Raw genomic sequence first — 22,315 nt, forward strand, 5'->3', positions numbered from 1 at the left:
GCCGTTTGCATGGCGCAAACTGCGAAAAACGCAGTTTGCACCATGCAAACGGCCTCCCGCGATGCTCATTCCCAAATTGCGAGTCGGTACCGACTCGCAATTTGGGAATGCGACTCGCAAATAGGAAGGGGTGTTCCCTTCCTATTTGCGACTCGCATCGCAATTCAGAGTTGCTTTGTGACCGCGAATGCGGTCGCAAACCAACTCGCAGTTACCACCAATGTCACACTGGTGGTAACACATTCGCAAAAGGGAAGGGGTCCCCATGGGACCCCTTCCCCTTTGTTAATATCGAAAAAAATATTTTTATGTAATATATTCCTATGGACCACTGCCTACTCTGAAAAAAACGAAACCAAATGGTTTCGGTATTTTTTTCATTTTGCAACTGGTTTTCCTTTAAGGAAAACGGGCTGCAAAATGAAAAAAAAAACTGCTTTATTTAAAAAGCAGTCACAGACATGGAGGTCTGCTGACTACAGCAGGCCACCATCCCTGTGAGTGCAGGGACTCGCTATGGGGTCGCAAAAAGCGACCCACCTCATGAATATTGATGAGGTGGGTCTTTGCGACCCCATAGCGAGTCGCAATTCATGGATTTCCTACATCTGGCCCTATGTGTTTTTTTGTTTGGTTGGGATGTGATCATATTTCCGTACATCAAGAACGCGTCTCCAAAATAAGCAGGAAACAAGCTTGGGGATGTGTAGGAAGTTGGCTCTGAATGTGCTATTTCAAAGTAAGGAATAGCATGCACAGAGTCCAAGGGTTCCCCTTAGAGGTAAAATAGTGGTAAAAATAGATAATACTAATGCTCTATTTTGTGGTAGTGTGGTCGAGCAGTAGGCTTATCCAAGGAGTAGTGTTAAGCACTTGTTGTACATACACATAGACAATAAATGAGGTACACACACTCAGAGACAAATCCAGCCAATAGGTTTTTGTATAGAAAAATATCTTTTCTTAGTTTATTTTAAGAACCACAGGTTCAAATTCTACATGTAATATCTCATTTGAAAGGTATTGCAGGTAAGTACATTAGGAACTTTGAATCATTTCAATTGCATGTATACTTTTCAAGTTATTGACAAATAGCTACTTTAAAAGTGGACACAGTGCAATTTTCACAGTTCCTGGGGGAGGTAAGTTTTTGTTAGTTTTACCAGGTAAGTAAGACACTTACAGGGTTCTGTTCTTGGTCCAAGGTAGCCCACCGTTGGGGGTTCAGAGCAACCCCAAAGTCACCACACCAGCAGCTCAGGGCCGGTCAGGTGCAGAGTTCGAAGTGGTGCCCAAAACACATAGGCTAGAACGGAGAGAAGGGGGTGCCCCGGTTCCGGTCTGCTTGCAGGTAAGTACCCGCGTCTTCGGAGGGCAGACCAGGGGGGTTTTGTAGGGCACTGGGGGGGACTCAAGCCCACACAGAAATTTCACCCTCAGCGGCGCGGGGGCGGCCGGGTGCAGTGTAGAAACAAGCGTCGGGTTCGCAATGTTAGTCTATGAGAGATCTCGGGATCTCTTCAGCGCTGCAGGCAGGCAAAGGGGGGGGTTCCTCGGGGAAACCTCCACTTGGGCAAGGGAGAGGGATTCCTGGGGGTCACTTCTCCAGTGAAAGTCCGGTCCTTCAGGTCCTGGGGGCTGCGGGTGCAGGGTCTCTCCCAGGCGTCGGGACTTAGGATTCAAAGAGTCGCGGTCAGGGGAAGCCTCGGGATTCCCTCTGCAGGCGGCGCTGTGGGGGCTCAGGGGGGACAGGTTTTGGTACTCACAGTCTTAGAGTAGTCCTGGGGTCCCTCCTGAGGTGTTGGATCTCCACCAGCCGAGTCGGGGTCGCCGGGTGCAGTGTTGCAAGTCTCACGCTTCTTGCGGGGAGCTTGCAGGGTTCTTTAAAGCTGCTGGAAACAAAGTTGCAGCTTTTCTTGGAGCAGGTCCGCTGTCCTCAGGAGTTTCTTGTCTTTTCGAAGCAGGGGCAGTCCTCAGAGGATGTCGAGGTCGCTGGTCCCTTTGGAAGGCGTTGCTGGAGCAGGATCTTTGGAAGGCAGGAGACAGGCCGGTGAGTTTCTGGAGCCAAGGCAGTTGTCGTCTTCTGGTCTTCCTCTGCAGGGGTTTTCAGCTAGGCAGTCCTTCTTCTTGTAGTTGCAGGAATCTAATTTTCTAGGGTTCAGGGTAGCCCTTAAATACTAAATTTAAGGGCGTGTTTAGGTCTGGGGGGTTAGTAGCCAATGGCTACTAGCCCGGAGGGTGGGTACACCCTCTTTGTGCCTCCTCCCAAGGGGAGGGGGTCACAATCCTAACCCTATTGGGGGAATCCTCCATCTGCAAGATGGAGGATTTCTAAAAGTTAGAGTCACCTCAGCTCAGGACACCTTAGGGGCTGTCCTGACTGGCCAGTGACTCCTCCTTGTTGCTTTCTTTGTTCCCTCCAGCCTTGCCGCCAAAAGTGGGGGCCGTGGCCGGAGGGGGCGGGCAACTCCACTAAGCTGGAGTGCCCTGCTGGGCTGTGACAAAGGGGTGAGCCTTTGAGGCTCACCGCCAGGTGTCACAGCTCCTGCCTGGGGGAGGTGTTAGCATCTCCACCCAGTGCAGGCTTTGTTACTGGCCTCAGAGTGACAAAGGCACTCTCCCCATGGGGCCAGCAACATGTCTCTGGTGTGGCAGGCTGCTGGAACTAGTCAGCCCACACAGACAGTCGGTTAAGTTTCAGGGGGCACCTCTAAGGTGCCCTCTGTGGTGTATTTTACAATAAAATGTACACTGGCATCAGTGTGCATTTATTGTGCTGAGAAGTTTGATACCAAACTTCCCAGTTTTCAGTGTAGCCATTATGGTGCTGTGGAGTTCGTGTTTGACAGACTCCCAGACCATATACTCTTATGGCTACCCTGCACTTACAATGTCTAAGGTTTTGTTTAGACACTGTAGGGGTACCATGCTCACGCACTGGTACCCTCACCTATGGTATAGTGCACCCTGCCTTAGGGCTGTAAGGCCTGCTAGAGGGGTGTCTTACCTATACTGCATAGGCAGTGAGAGGCTGGCATGGCACCCTGAGGGGAGTGCCATGTCGACTTACTCGTTTTGTCCTCACTAGCACACACAAGCTGGCAAGCAGTGTGTCTGTGCTGAGTGAGAGGCCTCCAGGGTGGCATAAGACATGCTGCAGCCCTTAGAGACCTTCCTTGGCATCAGGGCCCTTGGTACTAGAAGTACCAGTTACAAGGGACTTATCTGGATGCCAGGGTCTGCCAATTGTGGATACAAAAGTACAGGTTAAGGAAAGAACACTGGTGCTGGGGCCTGGTTAGCAGGCCTCAGCACACTTTCAATTGTAAACATAGCATCAGCAAAGGCAAAAAGTCAGGGGGCAACCATGCCAAGGAGGCATTTCCTTACACAACCCCCCCCCCAAACGAAAGAGGATGAGACTAACCTTTCCCAAGAGAGTCTTCATTTTCTAAGTGGAAGAACCTGGAAAGGCCATCTGCATTGGCATGGGCAGTCCCAGGTCTGTGTTCCACTATAAAGTCCATTCCCTGTAGGGAGATGGACCACCTCAACAGTTTAGGATTTTCACCTTTCATTTGCATCAGCCATTTGAGAGGTCTGTGGTCAGTTTGAACTAGGAAGTGAGTCCCAAAGAGGTATGGTCTCAGCTTCTTCAGGGACCAAACCACAGCAAAGGCCTCCCTCTCAATGGCACTCCAACGCTGCTCCCTGGGGAGTAACCTCCTGCTAATGAAAGCAACAGGCTGGTCAAGGCCATCATCATTTGTTTGGGACAAAACTGCCCCTATCCCATGTTCAGAGGCATCAGTCTGCACAATGAACTGCTTAGAATAATCTGGAGCTTTTAGAACTGGTGCTGAGCACATTGCTTGTTTCAGAGTGTCAAAGGCCTGTTGGCATTCCACAGTCCAGTTCACTTTCTTGGGCATTTTCTTGGAGGTGAGTTCAGTGAGGGCTGTCACAATGGATCCATATCCCTTCACAAACCTCCTGTAATACCTAGTCAAGCCAAGGAATGCCCTGACTTGAGTCTGGGTTTTTGGAGCTACCCAGTCCAGAATAGTCTGGATCTTGGGCTGGAGTGGCTGAACTTGGCCTCCACCTACAGGGTGGCCCAAGTAAACCACAGTTCCCTGCCCTATCTGGCATTTGGATGCCTTGATAGAGAGGCCTGCAGATTGCAGGGCCTTCAAAACCTTCTTCAGGTGGACCAGGTGATCCTGCCAGGTGGAGCTAAAGACAGCAATATCATCAAGATAAGCTGTGCTAAAGGACTCCAAGCCAGCAAGGACTTGATTCACCAACCTTTGGAAGGTGGCAGGGGCATTCTTTAAACCAAAGGGCATAACAGTAAACTGATAATGCCCATCAGGTGTGGAGAATGCTGTTTTCTCTTTTGCTCCAGGTGCCATTTTTATTTGCCAGTACCCTGCTGTCAAGTCAAAGGTACTTAAGAATTTGGCAGCACCTAATTTGTCTATGAGCTCATCAGCTCTTGGAATTGGATGAGCATCTGTCTTGGTGACAGAATTGAGCCCTCTGTAGTCCACACAAAACCTCATCTCTTTCTTTCCATCTTTGGTGTGAGGTTTGGGGACTAAGACCACTGGGCTAGCCCAGGGGCTGTCAGAGCGCTCAATTACTCCCAATTCCAGCATCTTGTGGACTTCCACCTTGATGCTTTCCTTAACATGGTCAGACTGTCTAAAGATTTTGTTTTTGACAGGCATGCTGTCTCCTGTGTCCACATCATGGGTACACAGGTGTGTCTGACCAGGGGTTAAGGAGAAGAGTTCAGGAAACTGTTGTAGGACTTTCCTACAATCAGCTTGCTGTTGGCCAGAGAGGGTGTCTGAGTAGATCACTCCATCTACTGTGCCATCTTTTGGGTCTGATGACAGAAGATCAGGGAGAGGTTCACTCTCTGCCTCCTGATCCTCATCTGTTACCATCAACAGATTCACATCAGCCCTGTCATGGAAGAGCTTAAGGCGGTTCACATGGATCACCCTCTTGGGGCTCCTGCTTGTGCCCAGGTCCACCAGGTAGGTGACCTGACTCTTCCTTTCTAGCACTGGGTAAGGGCCACTCCATTTGTCCTGGAGTGCCCTGGGAGCCACAGGCTCCAGAACCCAGACTTTCTGCCCTGGTTGGAACTCAACCAGTGCAGCCTTTTGGTCATACCAAAACTTCTGGAGCTGTTGGCTGGCCTCAAGGTTTTTGGTTGCCTTTTCCATGTACTCTGCCATTCTAGAGCGAAGGCCAAGTACATAGTCCACTATGTCTTGTTTAGGCTCATGGAGAGGTCTCTCCCAGCCTTCTTTAACAAGAGCAAGTGGTCCCCTTACAGGATGACCAAACAGAAGTTCAAAGGGTGAGAATCCTACTCCCTTCTGTGGTACCTCTCTGCAAGCGAAAAGCAGACATGGCAAGAGGACATCCCATCTCCTTTTGAGCTTTTCTGGGAGCCCCATGATCATGCCCTTTAATGTCTTGTTGAATCTCTCAACTAAGCCATTAGTTTGTGGATGGTATGGTGTAGTGAATTTGTAAGTCACTCCACACTCATTCCACATATGTTTCAGGTATGCTGACATGAAGTTGGTACCTCTGTCAGACACCACCTCCTTAGGGAAACCCACTCTGGTAAAGATACCAATGAGGGCCTTGGCTACTGCAGAGGCAGTAGTCGACCTAAGGGGAATAGCTTCAGGATACCTGGTAGCATGATCCACTACTACCAGGATATACGTATTTCCTGAGGCTGTGGGAGGTTCCAGTGGACCAACTATGTCCACACCCACTCTTTCAAAGGGGACCCCCACCACTGGAAGTGGAATGAGGGGGGCCTTTGGGTGCCCACCTGTCTTACCACTGGCTTGACAGGTGGGGCAGGAGAGGCAAAACTCCTTAACCATGTTGGACATATTGGGCCAGTAGAAGTGGTTGACTAACCTCTCCCACGTCTTGGTTTGTCCCAAATGTCCAGCAAGGGGAATGTCATGGGCCAATGTTAGGATGAACTCCCTGAACAGCTGAGGCACTACCACTCTCCTAGTGGCACCAGGTTTGGGGTCTCTGGCCTCAGTGTACAGGAGTCCATCTTCCCAATAGACCCTATGTGTTCCATTTTTCTTGCCCTTGGACTCTTCAGCAGCTTGCTGCCTAAGGCCTTCAAGAGAGGGACAGGTTTCTTGTCCCTTACACAGCTCCTCCCTTGAGGGTCCCCCTGGGCCTAAGAGCTCAACCTGATAAGGTTCAAGCTCCAAAGGCTCAGTTCCCTCAGAGGGCAGAACTTCTTCCTGAGAAGAGAGGTTCCCTTTCTTTTGCTGTGTTGCAGTTGGTTTCCCAACTGACTTTCCTGTTCTCTTGGTAGGCTGGGCCATTCTTCCAGACTCCAGCTCTACTTGTTCACCCTGTGCCTTGCATTGTGCTCTTGTTTTCACACACACCAGTTCAGGGATACCCAGCATTGCTGCATGGGTTTTTAGTTCTACCTCAGCCCATGCTGAGGACTCCAGGTCATTTCCAAGCAGACAGTCCACTGGGATATTTGAGGAGACCACCACCTGTTTCAGGCCATTGACCCCTCCCCATTCTAAAGTAACCATTGCCATGGGATGTACTTTTCTCTGATTGTCAGCGTTGGTGACTGTGTAAGTTTTTCCAGTCAGGTATTGGCCAGGGGAAACCAGTTTCTCTGTCACCATGGTGACACTGGCACCTGTATCCCTCAGGCCCTCTATTCTAGTCCCATTAATTAAGAGTTGCTGTCTGTATTTTTGCATGTTAGGCGGCCAGACAGCTAGTGTGGCTAAATCCACCCCACCCTCAGAAACTAGAGTAGCTTCAGTGTGGACCCTGATTTGCTCTGGGCACACTGTTGATCCCACTTGGAGACTAGCCATACCAGTGTTACCTGGATGGGAGTTTGGAGTGGAACCTTTCTTGGGACAGGCCTTGTCTCCAGTTTGGTGTCCATGCTGTTTACAGCTATGACACCAGGCCTTTTTGGGATCAAAGTTTTTACCCTTGTACCCATTGTTTTGTGAAGAGGCTCTGGGCCCACCCTCCTGTGCAGGTTTTTGGGGGCCTGTAGAAGACTCTTTACTATTTTTAGTTTTGGTTGTCTCATCACCCTTCCCCTGGGGAGTCTTTGTGACCCCTTTCTTTTGGTCACCCCCTGTTGAAGTCTTGGACACCCTTGTCTTGACCCAATGGTCCGCCTTCTTTCCCAATTCTTGGGGAGAAATTGGTCCTAGGTCTACCAGATGCTGATGCAGTTTATCATTGAAACAATTACTTAACAGGTGTTCTTTCACAAATAAATTGTACAGCCCATCATAATTACTTACACCACTGCCTTGAATCCAACCATCTAGTGTTTTCACTGAGTAGTCTACAAAGTCAACCCAGGTCTGGCTCGAGGATTTTTGAGCCCCCCTGAATCTAATCCTATACTCCTCAGTGGAGAATCCAAAGCCCTCAATCAGGGTACCCTTCATGAGGTCATAAGATTCTGCATCTTGTCCAGAGAGTGTGAGGAGTCTATCCCTACACTTTCCTGTGAACATTTCCCAAAGGAGAGCACCCCAGTGAGATCTGTTCACTTTTCTGGTTACACAAGGCCTTTCAAAAGCTGTGAACCATTTGGTGATGTCATCACCATCTTCATATTTAGTTACAATCCCTTTAGGGATTTTCAACATGTCAGGAGAATCTCTGACCCTATTTATGTTGCTGCCACCATTGATGGGTCCTAGGCCCATCTCTTGTCTTTCCCTCTCTATGGCTAGGATCTGTCTTTCCAAAGCCAATCTTTTGGCCATCCTGGCTAACTGGATGTCCTCTTCACTGGGGCTATCCTCAGTGATTTCAGAGGTGTTGGTCTCTCCTGTGAGGGAACCAGCATCTCTGACTATTATTTTTGGAGTCAGGGTTTGAGGGACCCTGTTCTCCCTAGATAGGATTGGTAGGGGGGAATTGTCCTCCAAGTCACTATCCTCTTCCTCTGAGTTGCCACCCTCAGAGGGGTTGGCCTTTTCAAACTCTGCCAAAAGCTCCTGGAGCTGTATTTTGGTAGGTTTGGGGCCCATTGTTATTTTCTTTAGTTTACAGAGTGACCTTAGCTCCCTCATCTTAAGATGGAGGTAAGGTGTGGTGTTGAGTTCCACCACAGTCATATCTGTGCTAGACATTTTGCTTCTAAAAGTTGGAATACTTTTTAAGAATCTACAACTGGTTCTAGAATCTAATTCAAACTTTTACAAACTTTTAAACTCTAAAAGAAATGCTAAACAGGATCTAACACAAGGCCCTAGCAGGTCTTTTAAGAATTTAGAAAACTTTTCAAATTGCAAAAATCAATTTCTAATGACAATTTTGGAATTTGTCGTGTGATCAGGTATTGGCTGAGTAGTCCAGCAAATGCAAAGTCTTGTACCCCACCGCTGATCCACCAATGTAGGAAGTTGGCTCTGTATGTGCTATTTCAAAGTAAGGAATAGCATGCACAGAGTCCAAGGGTTCCCCTTAGAGGTAAAATAGTGGTAAAAATAGATAATACTAATGCTCTATTTTGTGGTAGTGTGGTCGAGCAGTAGGCTTATCCAAGGAGTAGTGTTAAGCACTTGTTGTACATACACATAGACAATAAATGAGGTACACACACTCAGAGACAAATCCAGCCAATAGGTTTTTGTATAGAAAAATATCTTTTCTTAGTTTATTTTAAGAACCACAGGTTCAAATTCTACATGTAATATCTCATTTGAAAGGTATTGCAGGTAAATACATTAGGAACTTTGAATCATTTCAATTGCATGTATACTTTTCAAGTTATTGACAAATAGCTACTTTAAAAGTGGACACAGTGCAATTTTCACAGTTCCTGGGGGAGGTAAGTTTTTGTTAGTTTTACCAGGTAAGTAAGACACTTACAGGGTTCTGTTCTTGGTCCAAGGTAGCCCACCGTTGGGGGTTCAGAGCAACCCCAAAGTCACCACACCAGCAGCTCAGGGCCGGTCAGGTGCAGAGTTCGAAGTGGTGCCCAAAACACATAGGCTAGAACGGAGAGAAGGGGGTGCCCCGGTTCCGGTCTGCTTGCAGGTAAGTACCCGCGTCTTCGGAGGGCAGACCAGGGGGGTTTTGTAGGGCACTGGGGGGGACTCAAGCCCACACAGAAATTTCACCCTCAGCGGCGCGGGGGCGGCCGGGTGCAGTGTAGAAACAAGCGTCGGGTTCGCAATGTTAGTCTATGAGAGATCTCGGGATCTCTTCAGCGCTGCAGGCAGGCAAAGGGGGGGGTTCCTCGGGGAAACCTCCACTTGGGCAAGGGAGAGGGATTCCTGGGGGTCACTTCTCCAGTGAAAGTCCGGTCCTTCAGGTCCTGGGGGCTGCGGGTGCAGGGTCTCTCCCAGGCGTCGGGACTTAGGATTCAAAGAGTCGCGGTCAGGGGAAGCCTCGGGATTCCCTCTGCAGGCGGCGCTGTGGGGGCTCAGGGGGGACAGGTTTTGGTACTCACAGTCTTAGAGTAGTCCTGGGGTCCCTCCTGAGGTGTTGGATCTCCACCAGCCGAGTCGGGGTCGCCGGGTGCAGTGTTGCAAGTCTCACGCTTCTTGCGGGGAGCTTGCAGGGTTCTTTAAAGCTGCTGGAAACAAAGTTGCAGCTTTTCTTGGAGCAGGTCCGCTGTCCTCGGGAGTTTCTTGTCTTTTCGAAGCAGGGGCAGTCCTCAGAGGATGTCGAGGTCGCTGGTCCCTTTGGAAGGCGTTGCTGGAGCAGGATCTTTGGAAGGCAGGAGACAGGCCGGTGAGTTTCTGGAGCCAAGGCAGTTGTCGTCTTCTGGTCTTCCTCTGCCGGGGTTTTCAGCTAGGCAGTCCTTCTTCTTGTAGTTGCAGGAATCTAATTTTCTAGGGTTCAGGGTAGCCCTTAAATACTAAATTTAAGGGCGTGTTTAGGTCTGGGGGGTTAGTAGCCAATGGCTACTAGCCCGGAGGGTGGGTACACCCTCTTTGTGCCTCCTCCCAAGGGGAGGGGGTCACAATCCTAACCCTATTGGGGGAATCCTCCATCTGCAAGATGGAGGATTTCTAAAAGTTAGAGTCACCTCAGCTCAGGACACCTTAGGGGCTGTCCTGACTGGCCAGTGACTCCTCCTTGTTGCTTTCTTTGTTCCCTCCAGCCTTGCCGCCAAAAGTGGGGGCCGTGGCCGGAGGGGGCGGGCAACTCCACTAAGCTGGAGTGCCCTGCTGGGCTGTGACAAAGGGGTGAGCCTTTGAGGCTCACCGCCAGGTGTCACAGCTCCTGCCTGGGGGAGGTGTTAGCATCTCCACCCAGTGCAGGCTTTGTTACTGGCCTCAGAGTGACAAAGGCACTCTCCCCATGGGGCCAGCAACATGTCTCTGGTGTGGCAGGCTGCTGGAACTAGTCAGCCCACACAGACAGTCGGTTAAGTTTCAGGGGGCACCTCTAAGGTGCCCTCTGTGGTGTATTTTACAATAAAATGTACACTGGCATCAGTGTGCATTTATTGTGCTGAGAAGTTTGATACCAAACTTCCCAGTTTTCAGTGTAGCCATTATGGTGCTGTGGAGTTCGTGTTTGACAGACTCCCAGACCATATACTCTTATGGCTACCCTGCACTTACAATGTCTAAGGTTTTGTTTAGACACTGTAGGGGTACCATGCTCACGCACTGGTACCCTCACCTATGGTATAGTGCACCCTGCCTTAGGGCTGTAAGGCCTGCTAGAGGGGTGTCTTACCTATACTGCATAGGCAGTGAGAGGCTGGCATGGCACCCTGAGGGGAGTGCCATGTCGACTTACTCGTTTTGTCCTCACTAGCACACACAAGCTGGCAAGCAGTGTGTCTGTGCTGAGTGAGAGGCCTCCAGGGTGGCATAAGACATGCTGCAGCCCTTAGAGACCTTCCTTGGCATCAGGGCCCTTGGTACTAGAAGTACCAGTTACAAGGGACTTATCTGGATGCCAGGGTCTGCCAATTGTGGATACAAAAGTACAGGTTAGGGAAAGAACACTGGTGCTGGGGCCTGGTTAGCAGGCCTCAGCACACTTTCAATTGTAAACATAGCATCAGCAAAGGCAAAAAGCCAGGGGGCAACCATGCCAAGGAGGCATTTCCTTACACAACCCCCCCCCAAACGAAAGAGGATGAGACTAACCTTTCCCAAGAGAGTCTTCATTTTCTAAGTGGAAGAACCTGGAAAGGCCATCTGCATTGGCATGGGCAGTCCCAGGTCTGTGTTCCACTATAAAGTCCATTCCCTGTAGGGAGATGGACCACCTCAACAGTTTAGGATTTTCACCTTTCATTTGCATCAGCCATTTGAGAGGTCTGTGGTCAGTTTGAACTAGGAAGTGAGTCCCAAAGAGGTATGGTCTCAGCTTCTTCAGGGACCAAACCACAGCAAAGGCCTCCCTCTCAATGGCACTCCAACGCTGCTCCCTGGGGAGTAACCTCCTGCTAATGAAAGCAACAGGCTGGTCAAGGCCATCATCATTTGTTTGGGACAAAACTGCCCCTATCCCATGTTCAGAGGCATCAGTCTGAACTGCTTAGAATAATCTGGAGCTTTTAGAACTGGTGCTGAGCACATTGCTTGTTTCAGAGTGTCAAAGGCCTGTTGGCATTCCACAGTCCAGTTCACTTTCTTGGGCATTTTCTTGGAGGTGAGTTCAGTGAGGGCTGTCACAATGGATCCATATCCCTTCACAAACCTCCTGTAATACCCAGTCAAGCCAAGGAATGCCCTGACTTGAGTCTGGGTTTTTGGAGCTACCCAGTCCAGAATAGTCTGGATCTTGGGCTGGAGTGGCTGAACTTGGCCTCCACCTACAGGGTGGCCCAAGTAAACCACAGTTCCCTGCCCTATCTGGCATTTGGATGCCTTGATAGAGAGGCCTGCAGATTGCAGGGCCTTCAAAACCTTCTTCAGGTGGACCAGGTGATCCTGCCAGGTGGAGCTAAAGACAGCAATATCATCAAGATAAGCTGTGCTAAAGGACTCCAAGCCAGCAAGGACTTGATTCACCAACCTTTGGAAGGTGGCAGGGGCATTCTTTAAACCAAAGGGCATAACAGTAAACTGATAATGCCCATCAGGTGTGGAGAATGCTGTTTTCTCTTTTGCTCCAGGTGCCATTTTTATTTGCCAGTACCCTGCTGTCAAGTCAAAGGTACTTAAGAATTTGGCAGCACCTAATTTGTCTATGAGCTCATCAGCTCTTGGAATTGGATGAGCATCTGTCTTGGTGACAGAATTGAGCCCTCTGTAGTCCACACAAAACCTCATCTCTTTCTTTCCATCTTTGGTGTGAGGTTTGGGGACTAAGACCACTGGGCTAGCCCAGGGGCTGTCAGAGCGCTCAATTACTCCCAATTCCAGCATCTTGTGGACTTCCACCTTGATGCTTTCCTTAACATGGTCAGACTGTCTAAAGATTTTGTTTTTGACAGGCATGCTGTCTCCTGTGTCCACATCATGGGTACACAGGTGTGTCTGACCAGGGGTTAAGGAGAAGAGTTCAGGAAACTGTTGTAGGACTTTCCTACAATCAGCTTGCTGTTGGCCAGAGAGGGTGTCTGAGTAGATCACTCCATCTACTGTGCCATCTTTTGGGTCTGATGACAGAAGATCAGGGAGAGGTTCACTCTCTGCCTCCTGATCCTCATCTGTTACCATCAACAGATTCACATCAGCCCTGTCATGGAAGAGCTTAAGGCGGTTCACATGGATCACCCTCTTGGGGCTCCTGCTTGTGCCCAGGTCCACCAGGTAGGTGACCTGACTCTTCCTTTCTAGCACTGGGTAAGGGCCACTCCATTTGTCCTGGAGTGCCCTGGGAGCCACAGGCTCCAGAACCCAGACTTTCTGCCCTGGTTGGAACTCAACCAGTGCAGCCTTTTGGTCATACCAAAACTTCTGGAGCTGTTGGCTGGCCTCAAGGTTTTTGGTTGCCTTTTCCATGTACTCTGCCATTCTAGAGCGAAGGCCAAGTACATAGTCCACTATGTCTTGTTTAGGCTCATGGAGAGGTCTCTCCCAGCCTTCTTTAACAAGAGCAAGTGGTCCCCTTACAGGATGACCAAACAGAAGTTCAAAGGGTGAGAATCCTACTCCCTTCTGTGGTACCTCTCTGTAAGCGAAAAGCAGACATGGCAAGAGGACATCCCATCTCCTTTTGAGCTTTTCTGGGAGCCCCTAGATCATGCCCTTTAATGTCTTGTTGAATCTCTCAACTAAGCCATTAGTTTGTGGATGGTATGGTGTAGTGAATTTGTAAGTCACTCCACACTCATTCCACATATGTTTCAGGTATGCTGACATGAAGTTGGTACCTCTGTCAGACACCACCTCCTTAGGGAAACCCACTCTGGTAAAGATACCAATGAGGGCCTTGGCTACTGCAGGGGCAGTAGTCGACCTAAGGGGAATAGCTTCAGGATACCTGGTAGCATGATCCACTACTACCAGGATATACGTATTTCCTGAGGCTGTGGGAGGTTCCAGTGGACCAACTATGTCCACACCCACTCTTTCAAAGGGGACCCCCACCACTGGAAGTGGAATGAGGGGGGCCTTTGGGTGCCCACCTGTCTTACCACTGGCTTGACAGGTGGGGCAGGAGAGGCAAAACTCCTTAACCATGTTGGACATATTGGGCCAGTAGAAGTGGTTGACTAACCTCTCCCACGTCTTGGTTTGTCCCAAATGTCCAGCAAGGGGAATGTCATGGGCCAATGTTAGGATGAACTCCCTGAACAGCTGAGGCACTACCACTCTCCTAGTGGCACCAGGTTTGGGGTCTCTGGCCTCAGTGTACAGGAGTCCATCTTCCCAATAGACCCTATGTGTTCCATTTTTCTTGCCCTTGGACTCTTCAGCAGCTTGCTGCCTAAGGCCTTCAAGAGAGGGACAGGTTTCTTGTCCCTTACACAGCTCCTCCCTTGAGGGTCCCCCTGGGCCTAAGAGCTCAACCTGATAAGGTTCAAGCTCCAAAGGCTCAGTTCCCTCAGAGGGCAGAACTTCTTCCTGAGAAGAGAGGTTCCCTTTCTTTTGCTGTGTTGCAGTTGGTTTCCCAACTGACTTTCCTGTTCTCTTGGTAGGCTGGGCCATTCTTCCAGACTCCAGCTCTACTTGTTCACCCTGTGCCTTGCATTGTGCTCTTGTTTTCACACACACCAGTTCAGGGATACCCAGCATTGCTGCATGGGTTTTTAGTTCTACCTCAGCCCATGCTGAGGACTCCAGGTCATTTCCAAGCAGACAGTCCACTGGGATATTTGAGGAGACCACCACCTGTTTCAGGCCATTGACCCCTCCCCATTCTAAAGTAACCATTGCCATGGGATGTACTTTTCTCTGATTGTCAGCGTTGGTGACTGTGTAAGTTTTTCCAGTCAGGTATTGGCCAGGGGAAACCAGTTTCTCTGTCACCATGGTGACACTGGCACCTGTATCCCTCAGGCCCTCTATTCTAGTCCCATTAATTAAGAGTTGCTGTCTGTATTTTTGCATGTTAGGCGGCCAGACAGCTAGTGTGGCTAAATCCACCCCACCCTCAGAAACTAGAGTAGCTTCAGTGTGGACCCTGATTTGCTCTGGGCACACTGTTGATCCCACTTGGAGACTAGCCATACCAGTGTTACCTGGATGGGAGTTTGGAGTGGAACCTTTCTTGGGACAGGCCTTGTCTCCAGTTTGGTGTCCATGCTGTTTACAGCTATGACACCAGGCCTTTTTGGGATCAAAGTTTTTACCCTTGTACCCATTGTTTTGTGAAGAGGCTCTGGGCCCACCCTCCTGTGCAGGTTTTTGGGGGCCTGTAGAAGACTCTTTACTATTTTTAGTTTTGGTTGTCTCATCACCCTTCCCCTGGGGAGTCTTTGTGACCCCTTTCTTTTGGTCACCCCCTGTTGAAGTCTTGGACACCCTTGTCTTGACCCAATGGTCCGCCTTCTTTCCCAATTCTTGGGGAGAAATTGGTCCTAGGTCTACCAGATGCTGATGCAGTTTATCATTGAAACAATTACTTAACAGGTGTTCTTTCACAAATAAATTGTACAGCCCATCATAATTACTTACACCACTGCCTTGAATCCAACCATCTAGTGTTTTCACTGAGTAGTCTACAAAGTCAACCCAGGTCTGGCTCGAGGATTTTTGAGCCCCCCTGAATCTAATCCTATACTCCTCAGTGGAGAATCCAAAGCCCTCAATCAGGGTACCCTTCATGAGGTCATAAGATTCTGCATCTTGTCCAGAGAGTGTGAGGAGTCTATCCCTACACTTTCCTGTGAACATTTCCCAAAGGAGAGCACCCCAGTGAGATCTGTTCACTTTTCTGGTTACACAAGCCCTTTCAAAAGCTGTGAACCATTTGGTGATGTCATCACCATCTTCATATTTAGTTACAATCCCTTTAGGGATTTTCAACATGTCAGGAGAATCTCTGACCCTATTTATGTTGCTGCCACCATTGATGGGTCCTAGGCCCATCTCTTGTCTTTCCCTCTCTATGGCTAGGATCTGTCTTTCCAAAGCCAATCTTTTGGCCATCCTGGCTAACTGGATGTCCTCTTCACTGGGGCTATCCTCAGTGATTTCAGAGGTGTTGGTCTCTCCTGTGAGGGAACCAGCATCTCTGACTATTATTTTTGGAGTCAGGGTTTGAGGGACCCTGTTCTCCCTAGATAGGATTGGTAGGGGGGAATTGTCCTCCAAGTCACTATCCTCTTCCTCTGAGTTGCCACCCTCAGAGGGGTTGGCCTTTTCAAACTCTGCCAAAAGCTCCTGGAGCTGTATTTTGGTAGGTTTGGGGCCCATTGTTATTTTCTTTAGTTTACAGAGTGACCTTAGCTCCCTCATCTTAAGATGGAGGTAAGGTGTGGTGTTGAGTTCCACCACAGTCATATCTGTGCTAGACATTTTGCTTCTAAAAGTTGGAATACTTTTTAAGAATCTACAACTGGTTCTAGAATCTAATTCAAACTTTTACAAACTTTTAAACTCTAAAAGAAATGCTAAACAGGATCTAACACAAGGCCCTAGCAGGTCTTTTAAGAATTTAGAAAACTTTTCAAATTGCAAAAATCAATTTCTAATGACAATTTTGGAATTTGTCGTGTGATCAGGTATTGGCTGAGTAGTCCAGCAAATGCAAAGTCTTGTACCCCACCGCTGATCCACCAATGTAGGAAGTTGGCTCTGTATGTGCTATTTCAAAGTAAGGAATAGCATGCACAGAGTCCAAGGGTTCCCCTTGGAGGTAAAATAGTGGTAAAAATAGATAATACTAATGCTCTATTTTGTGGTAGTGTGGTCGAGCAGTAGGCTTATCCAAGGAGTAGTGTTAAGCACTTGTTGTACATACACATAGACAATAAATGAGGTACACACACTCAGAGACAAATCCAGCCAATAGGTTTTTGTATAGAAAAATATCTTTTCTTAGTTTATTTTAAGAACCACAGGTTCAAATTCTACATGTAATATCTCATTTGAAAGGTATTGCAGGTAAGTACATTAGGAACTTTGAATCATTTCAATTGCATGTATACTTTTCAAGTTATTGACAAATAGCTACTTTAAAAGTGGACACTTAGTGCAATTTTCACAGTTCCTGGGGGAGGTAAGTTTTTGTTAGTTTTACCAGGTAAGTAAGACACTTACAGGGTTCTGTTCTTGGTCCAAGGTAGCCCACCGTTGGGGGTTCAGAGCAACCCCAAAGTCACCACACCAGCAGCTCAGGGCCGGTCAGGTGCAGAGTTCGAAGTGGTGCCCAAAACACATAGGCTAGAACGGAGAGAAGGGGGTGCCCCGGTTCCGGTCTGCTTGCAGGTAAGTACCCGCGTCTTCGGAGGGCAGACCAGGGGGGTTTTGTAGGGCACTGGGGGGGACTCAAGCCCACACAGAAATTTCACCCTCAGCGGCGCGGGGGCGGCCGGGTGCAGTGTAGAAACAAGCGTCGGGTTCGCAATGTTAGTCTATGAGAGATCTCGGGATCTCTTCAGCGCTGCAGGCAGGCAAAGGGGGGGGTTCCTCGGGGAAACCTCCACTTGGGCAAGGGAGAGGGATTCCTGGGGGTCACTTCTCCAGTGAAAGTCCGGTCCTTCAGGTCCTGGGGGCTGCGGGTGCAGGGTCTCTCCCAGGCGTCGGGACTTAGGATTCAAAGAGTCGAGGTCAGGGGAAGCCTCGGGATTCCCTCTGCAGGCGGCGCTGTGGGGGCTGAGGGGGGACAGGTTTTGGTACTCACAGTCTTAGAGTAGTCATGGGGTCCCTCCTGAGGTGTTGGATCTCCACCAGCCGAGTCGGGGTCGCCGGGTGCAGTGTTGCAAGTCTCACGCTTCTTGCGGGGAGCTTGCAGGGTTCTTTAAAGCTGCTGGAAACAAAGTTGCAGCTTTTCTTGGAGCAGGTCCGCTGTCCTCGGGAGTTTCTTGTCTTTTCGAAGCAGGGGCAGTCCTCAGAGGATGTCGAGGTCGCTGGTCCCTTTGGAAGGCGTCGCTGGAGCAGGATCTTTGGAAGGCAGGAGACAGGCCGGTGAGTTTCTGGAGCCAAGGCAGTTGTCGTCTTCTGGTCTTCCTCTGCAGGGGTTTTCAGCTAGGCAGTCCTTCTTCTTGTAGTTGCAGGAATCTAATTTTCTAGGGTTCAGGGTAGCCCTTAAATACTAAATTTAAGGGCGTGTTTAGGTCTGGGGGGTTAGTAGCCAATGGCTACTAGCCCGGAGGGTGGGTACACCCTCTTTGTGCCTCCTCCCAAGGGGAGGGGGTCACAATCCTAACCCTATTGGGGGAATCCTCCATCTGCAAGATGGAGGATTTCTAAAAGTTAGAGTCACCTCAGCTCAGGACACCTTAGGGGCTGTCCTGACTGGCCAGTGACTCCTCCTTGTTGCTTTCTTTGTTCCCTCCAGCCTTGCCGCCAAAAGTGGGGGCCGTGGCCGGAGGGGGCGGGCAACTCCACTAAGCTGGAGTGCCCTGCTGGGCTGTGACAAAGGGGTGAGCCTTTGAGGCTCACCGCCAGGTGTCACAGCTCCTGCCTGGGGGAGGTGTTAGCATCTCCACCCAGTGCAGGCTTTGTTACTGGCCTCAGAGTGACAAAGGCACTCTCCCCATGGGGCCAGCAACATGTCTCTGGTGTGGCAGGCTGCTGGAACTAGTCAGCCCACACAGACAGTCGGTTAAGTTTCAGGGGGCACCTCTAAGGTGCCCTCTGTGGTGTATTTTACAATAAAATGTACACTGGCATCAGTGTGCATTTATTGTGCTGAGAAGTTTGATACCAAACTTCCCAGTTTTCAGTGTAGCCATTATGGTGCTGTGGAGTTCGTGTTTGACAGACTCCCACACCATATACTCTTATGGCTACCCTGCACTTACAATGTCTAAGGTTTTGTTTAGACACTGTAGGGGTACCATGCTCACGCACTGGTACCCTCACCTATGGTATAGTGCACCCTGCCTTAGGGCTGTAAGGCCTGCTAGAGGGGTGTCTTACCTATACTGCATAGGCAGTGAGAGGCTGGCATGGCACCCTGAGGGGAGTGCCATGTCGACTTACTCGTTTTGTCCTCACTAGCACACACAAGCTGGCAAGCAGTGTGTCTGTGCTGAGTGAGAGGCCTCCAGGGTGGCATAAGACATGCTGCAGCCCTTAGAGACCTTCCTTGGCATCAGGGCCCTTGGTACTAGAAGTACCAGTTACAAGGGACTTATCTGGATGCCAGGGTCTGCCAATTGTGGATACAAAAGTACAGGTTAGGGAAAGAACACTGGTGCTGGGGCCTGGTTAGCAGGCCTCAGCACACTTTCAATTGTAAACATAGCATCAGCAAAGGCAAAAAGTCAGGGGGCAACCATGCCAAGGAGGCATTTCCTTACAGGATGCATTTCAGTAAACTGTCTTTCACCCTGAGAAAAGTGTGAGTAGACGTTGCATACCACTAAAGTATATTGGGCGGGGCTTCTAGCTCATTTTACATGCTTGTACTATCACTACATAAGATATTGCACTCAAAAGAGCAAGGATGCAAACACCTCCATTGAGGATTACAGTTAAGTTTTCAAGGTGGAACTGCAGAAAAAGCACACTTGCTTTGCATTGGCCATGCGCAAGACATTCAAATACTTTATACTTTTCAAAAGTAAGTGCTTCTTTATTTGGTGGAGATGTAATCATATTTCCGTGCATCAAGAATGCATCTCCAAAATCAGCGGGAAATGCGCTCGGGGATACCTTTCAGTAAGCTGTCCATCAACCTGAGAAAAGTGCGGGAAGATGTTGCACAACACTAATGTTTATGGGGTGAGCTATCTCCCCAGGGTGCTGGCAGGAGCCGGCCCTGGGGGGTGGTGGTCCCCAGGGCCATTATTGGCTCTGGGTGGGATACCTGGCCCCCCTTCTTTGTTGTGTACGGGCCTGCCCCAGAGAGGTGGTGGTCTCCTGGGTCGAATGTAACCCGGAAGGGTCCCTGCACAGCCTCCCTTCCACTTTATACTTATGTCTTCAAGGAGGTGGTGGTTCCTGGTGCCCAAGGGTTTTGCGTGGCAAACTGCATCAGTATTTAGTTAACTCCGGGTAGGTGGTGGTCCCCAGGGCATATTTAAGCTCCAGGAGAGGGGTCTGCGCGGCCTCACTCCTTTTGGTAATGAAAGCCGGAGGGAGGTGGTGGTCCCCAGGACTTATATTTTTTATATATATTAGCATGCCCCCAGGACCTGGCCCAGCTGGGGGATTTTTTTAATACAAGTGCGGGAGCCCGAACTTTTTTTTTTTGCAATTAATCTGTAGTGGTTTTGGAGCATAATTAAAAAAAAATGCCTTTTGCCTTACCGGGGTGTCAGGGGACCCCAGCAGCAAGGGTAGGGTGTTAGGGTATTTATACACTGACCCCTTTTCTTTATTTTTTAGCTTTTTGTTTGGGACTCAGCTGAGTTACAACATTAATGGGTTTAACGACACATTTCCAATTGCCATCCTCCTGCACCAAGTACCTCCAAGCCCTAGTCAGTAGATTACTTTTCCTCAGTTGCACCATTGTGATAGTAATTGTCTCCGATCGTGACTTTTCCTAGTCTCATTACTGGATCCTTTATACCAAGCTCTGTGACTGTTGCTTTCAATGGGAATTTTAGGACATATTCATTAGGGATTGAGAGGATTATATTCTTTAACAACCAACCAGTATAGATCCATTGAAAATTATTAGCAAGCTGATTCATGGAAAGGGCCTATCCCTTTTCAGATGCACTCACAAGCACATATTGCCAGTTTGTGGAGAAACATGCAAAGGCTTCAATGCAAGCAAGGCAGGATTTTGTGAGAACTAGACAGAGGTCCACAATCTATGTGACGTTTTGCTTAAGCAATAAAAGCATTTCACACTCTGCCTGTTAATGAATACTGGTTACTTGTGAGTGATACATGTACTCTAAATGCCACCATGGCAAACATAAGGGAAGGCTAGGGTAGGTGTTCTGTGCAAGCCACTCACCTGAATTCCATGCGTCCTGATGGGCAATGAAAATTCCCCAATCCCGGTGAGGACTAACGTGACTGCGATGAAGAATACATTGCCCTCTCACAAGTCCTCAAGAGAAAAAGAGAAAATGCCAGCTTCTGCTTCGTGGACTGCAAAATCGGACTGCTGGACCCTGGACTGCGTCAGAGGACTTCTGATTTCTCAAAATACTGGGTTCTTGGTTTTTAGGATTCTGGGCTGCCAAATATTTACTTCATTAATGCATGAACTATTGCAAAATTATACATTGTTGACACATTGTGCATACATTTCTATAAGGCTGAACCAATCTCTTCCTCTTTTTACAATACTTTCAGAGTCTCTGAAGCAGTGTCTAGATTCAAAAACAATCAACTTGACTAAAGGGCTTCTTTGTGTTCTGGCGTAATCTCTTGCTACTAATAGTTTTGATAAACTTGCACTATTTCCAATCTCCTAATTCTCAGGAGAGCACTTGTTACAGGAAATACGTCTTTCCTTAATGTATGTTTAGCGGTACCTTGGATTCCCACCCAAACAATAAATCACACTACTTCTTATTGTCATAAATTATTTAAAAGGCAGAGCACTGTTTTGTTTCATTTAAGCAATTAATCTTTCTTTACCTTGAAATGAACTTACGTGCTTGAAAATTTCAGAAGAACCCTAACCTGTTTTTTTCACCTTTCTTATTTTCTCTCTTTTACAGGAAATATGGGATCGTCGTCAGAAGACGGAAGAGGAGAGCCGGGACTCTGTGGGAAGCCGAGCGAGGGTGAGGATTGCCAGAACTTGACTGGAGACTGTCCGTAGGACAAAAAGTGCTAGAACTCGACTGGAAGCTGGACGGGGAATAAGGAACTCTGGATCTCAACTGGAGGCAGGCTGTAGAACAAGGAACTTGACTTGCACTGGAACTCAACTAGAGGCAGGCTGAAGGACAAGGAACTTGACAGGACTGGAAACAGGTGAGCAGAGCAATAGGTGTGAAGCCAAGCAAGGCCTCAGACTCACAAGCATCCTTAAATAATCAAATGTGCACATGTGCCTTTTGGCAGTTGATTGCTTGTTAAGAAAATGAGCAATTATCCTCCTGATTGTGGCACATGTTCAATACAGATCACATTGTGAAGAGGACATGTTTTGGCAGTTACAGTTGGAGCAGGTGGAAAGGCAGTTGGTTGCTTGTTGAGGAAATGAGCAATTATCCTCCTGATTGTGGCACATGTTCAATATAGATCACATTGTGAAGAGCACATGTTTTAGCAGTTACAGTTTGAGCAGGTGGAGTACAATGTGCATAATCAACAAACATTGGTAATAATAAATGAGACTTTCAACAAGCATTGGTTATTGCAAACTTGATATTCAAGGATGTAATGAATATACCCAAATAAGTCTATTGTTGCAAGCAACAGCATCTTACTGTAATCGAGCTCTTGGATGTGCTAGTATTCCCACAACAGTAGGGCAGCACAGGGTAGGAAAGGAAGAGCTGGGCAGGGCAAGGAAGGGAAGGGGAAGGAAGCGAAGGAACCAGCCTCCCATGACCAGTTCGCATGCACCCTCCTCAACACTTGCTTACTCAGCAAATATGCCACGAGGTCTGGGACCAGCAGTATACAGAATCACCCACCACTACTGCATCAACAAGCCAGGGGAAGGAAGCTCCATCATCCACAGACACCCCATCAACTGTACCACTGCCACAGGCAACACCATCCTAGCAATGGTACATCTCAACTTCACTATCCAAATGCGTGAGAAAGCCACCATTAGGGGAACCCTCTCA

This window comes from Pleurodeles waltl, chromosome 8 (genome assembly GCF_031143425.1).
Source record: "Pleurodeles waltl isolate 20211129_DDA chromosome 8, aPleWal1.hap1.20221129, whole genome shotgun sequence".
NCBI lineage: Eukaryota > Metazoa > Chordata > Amphibia > Caudata > Salamandridae > Pleurodeles > Pleurodeles waltl.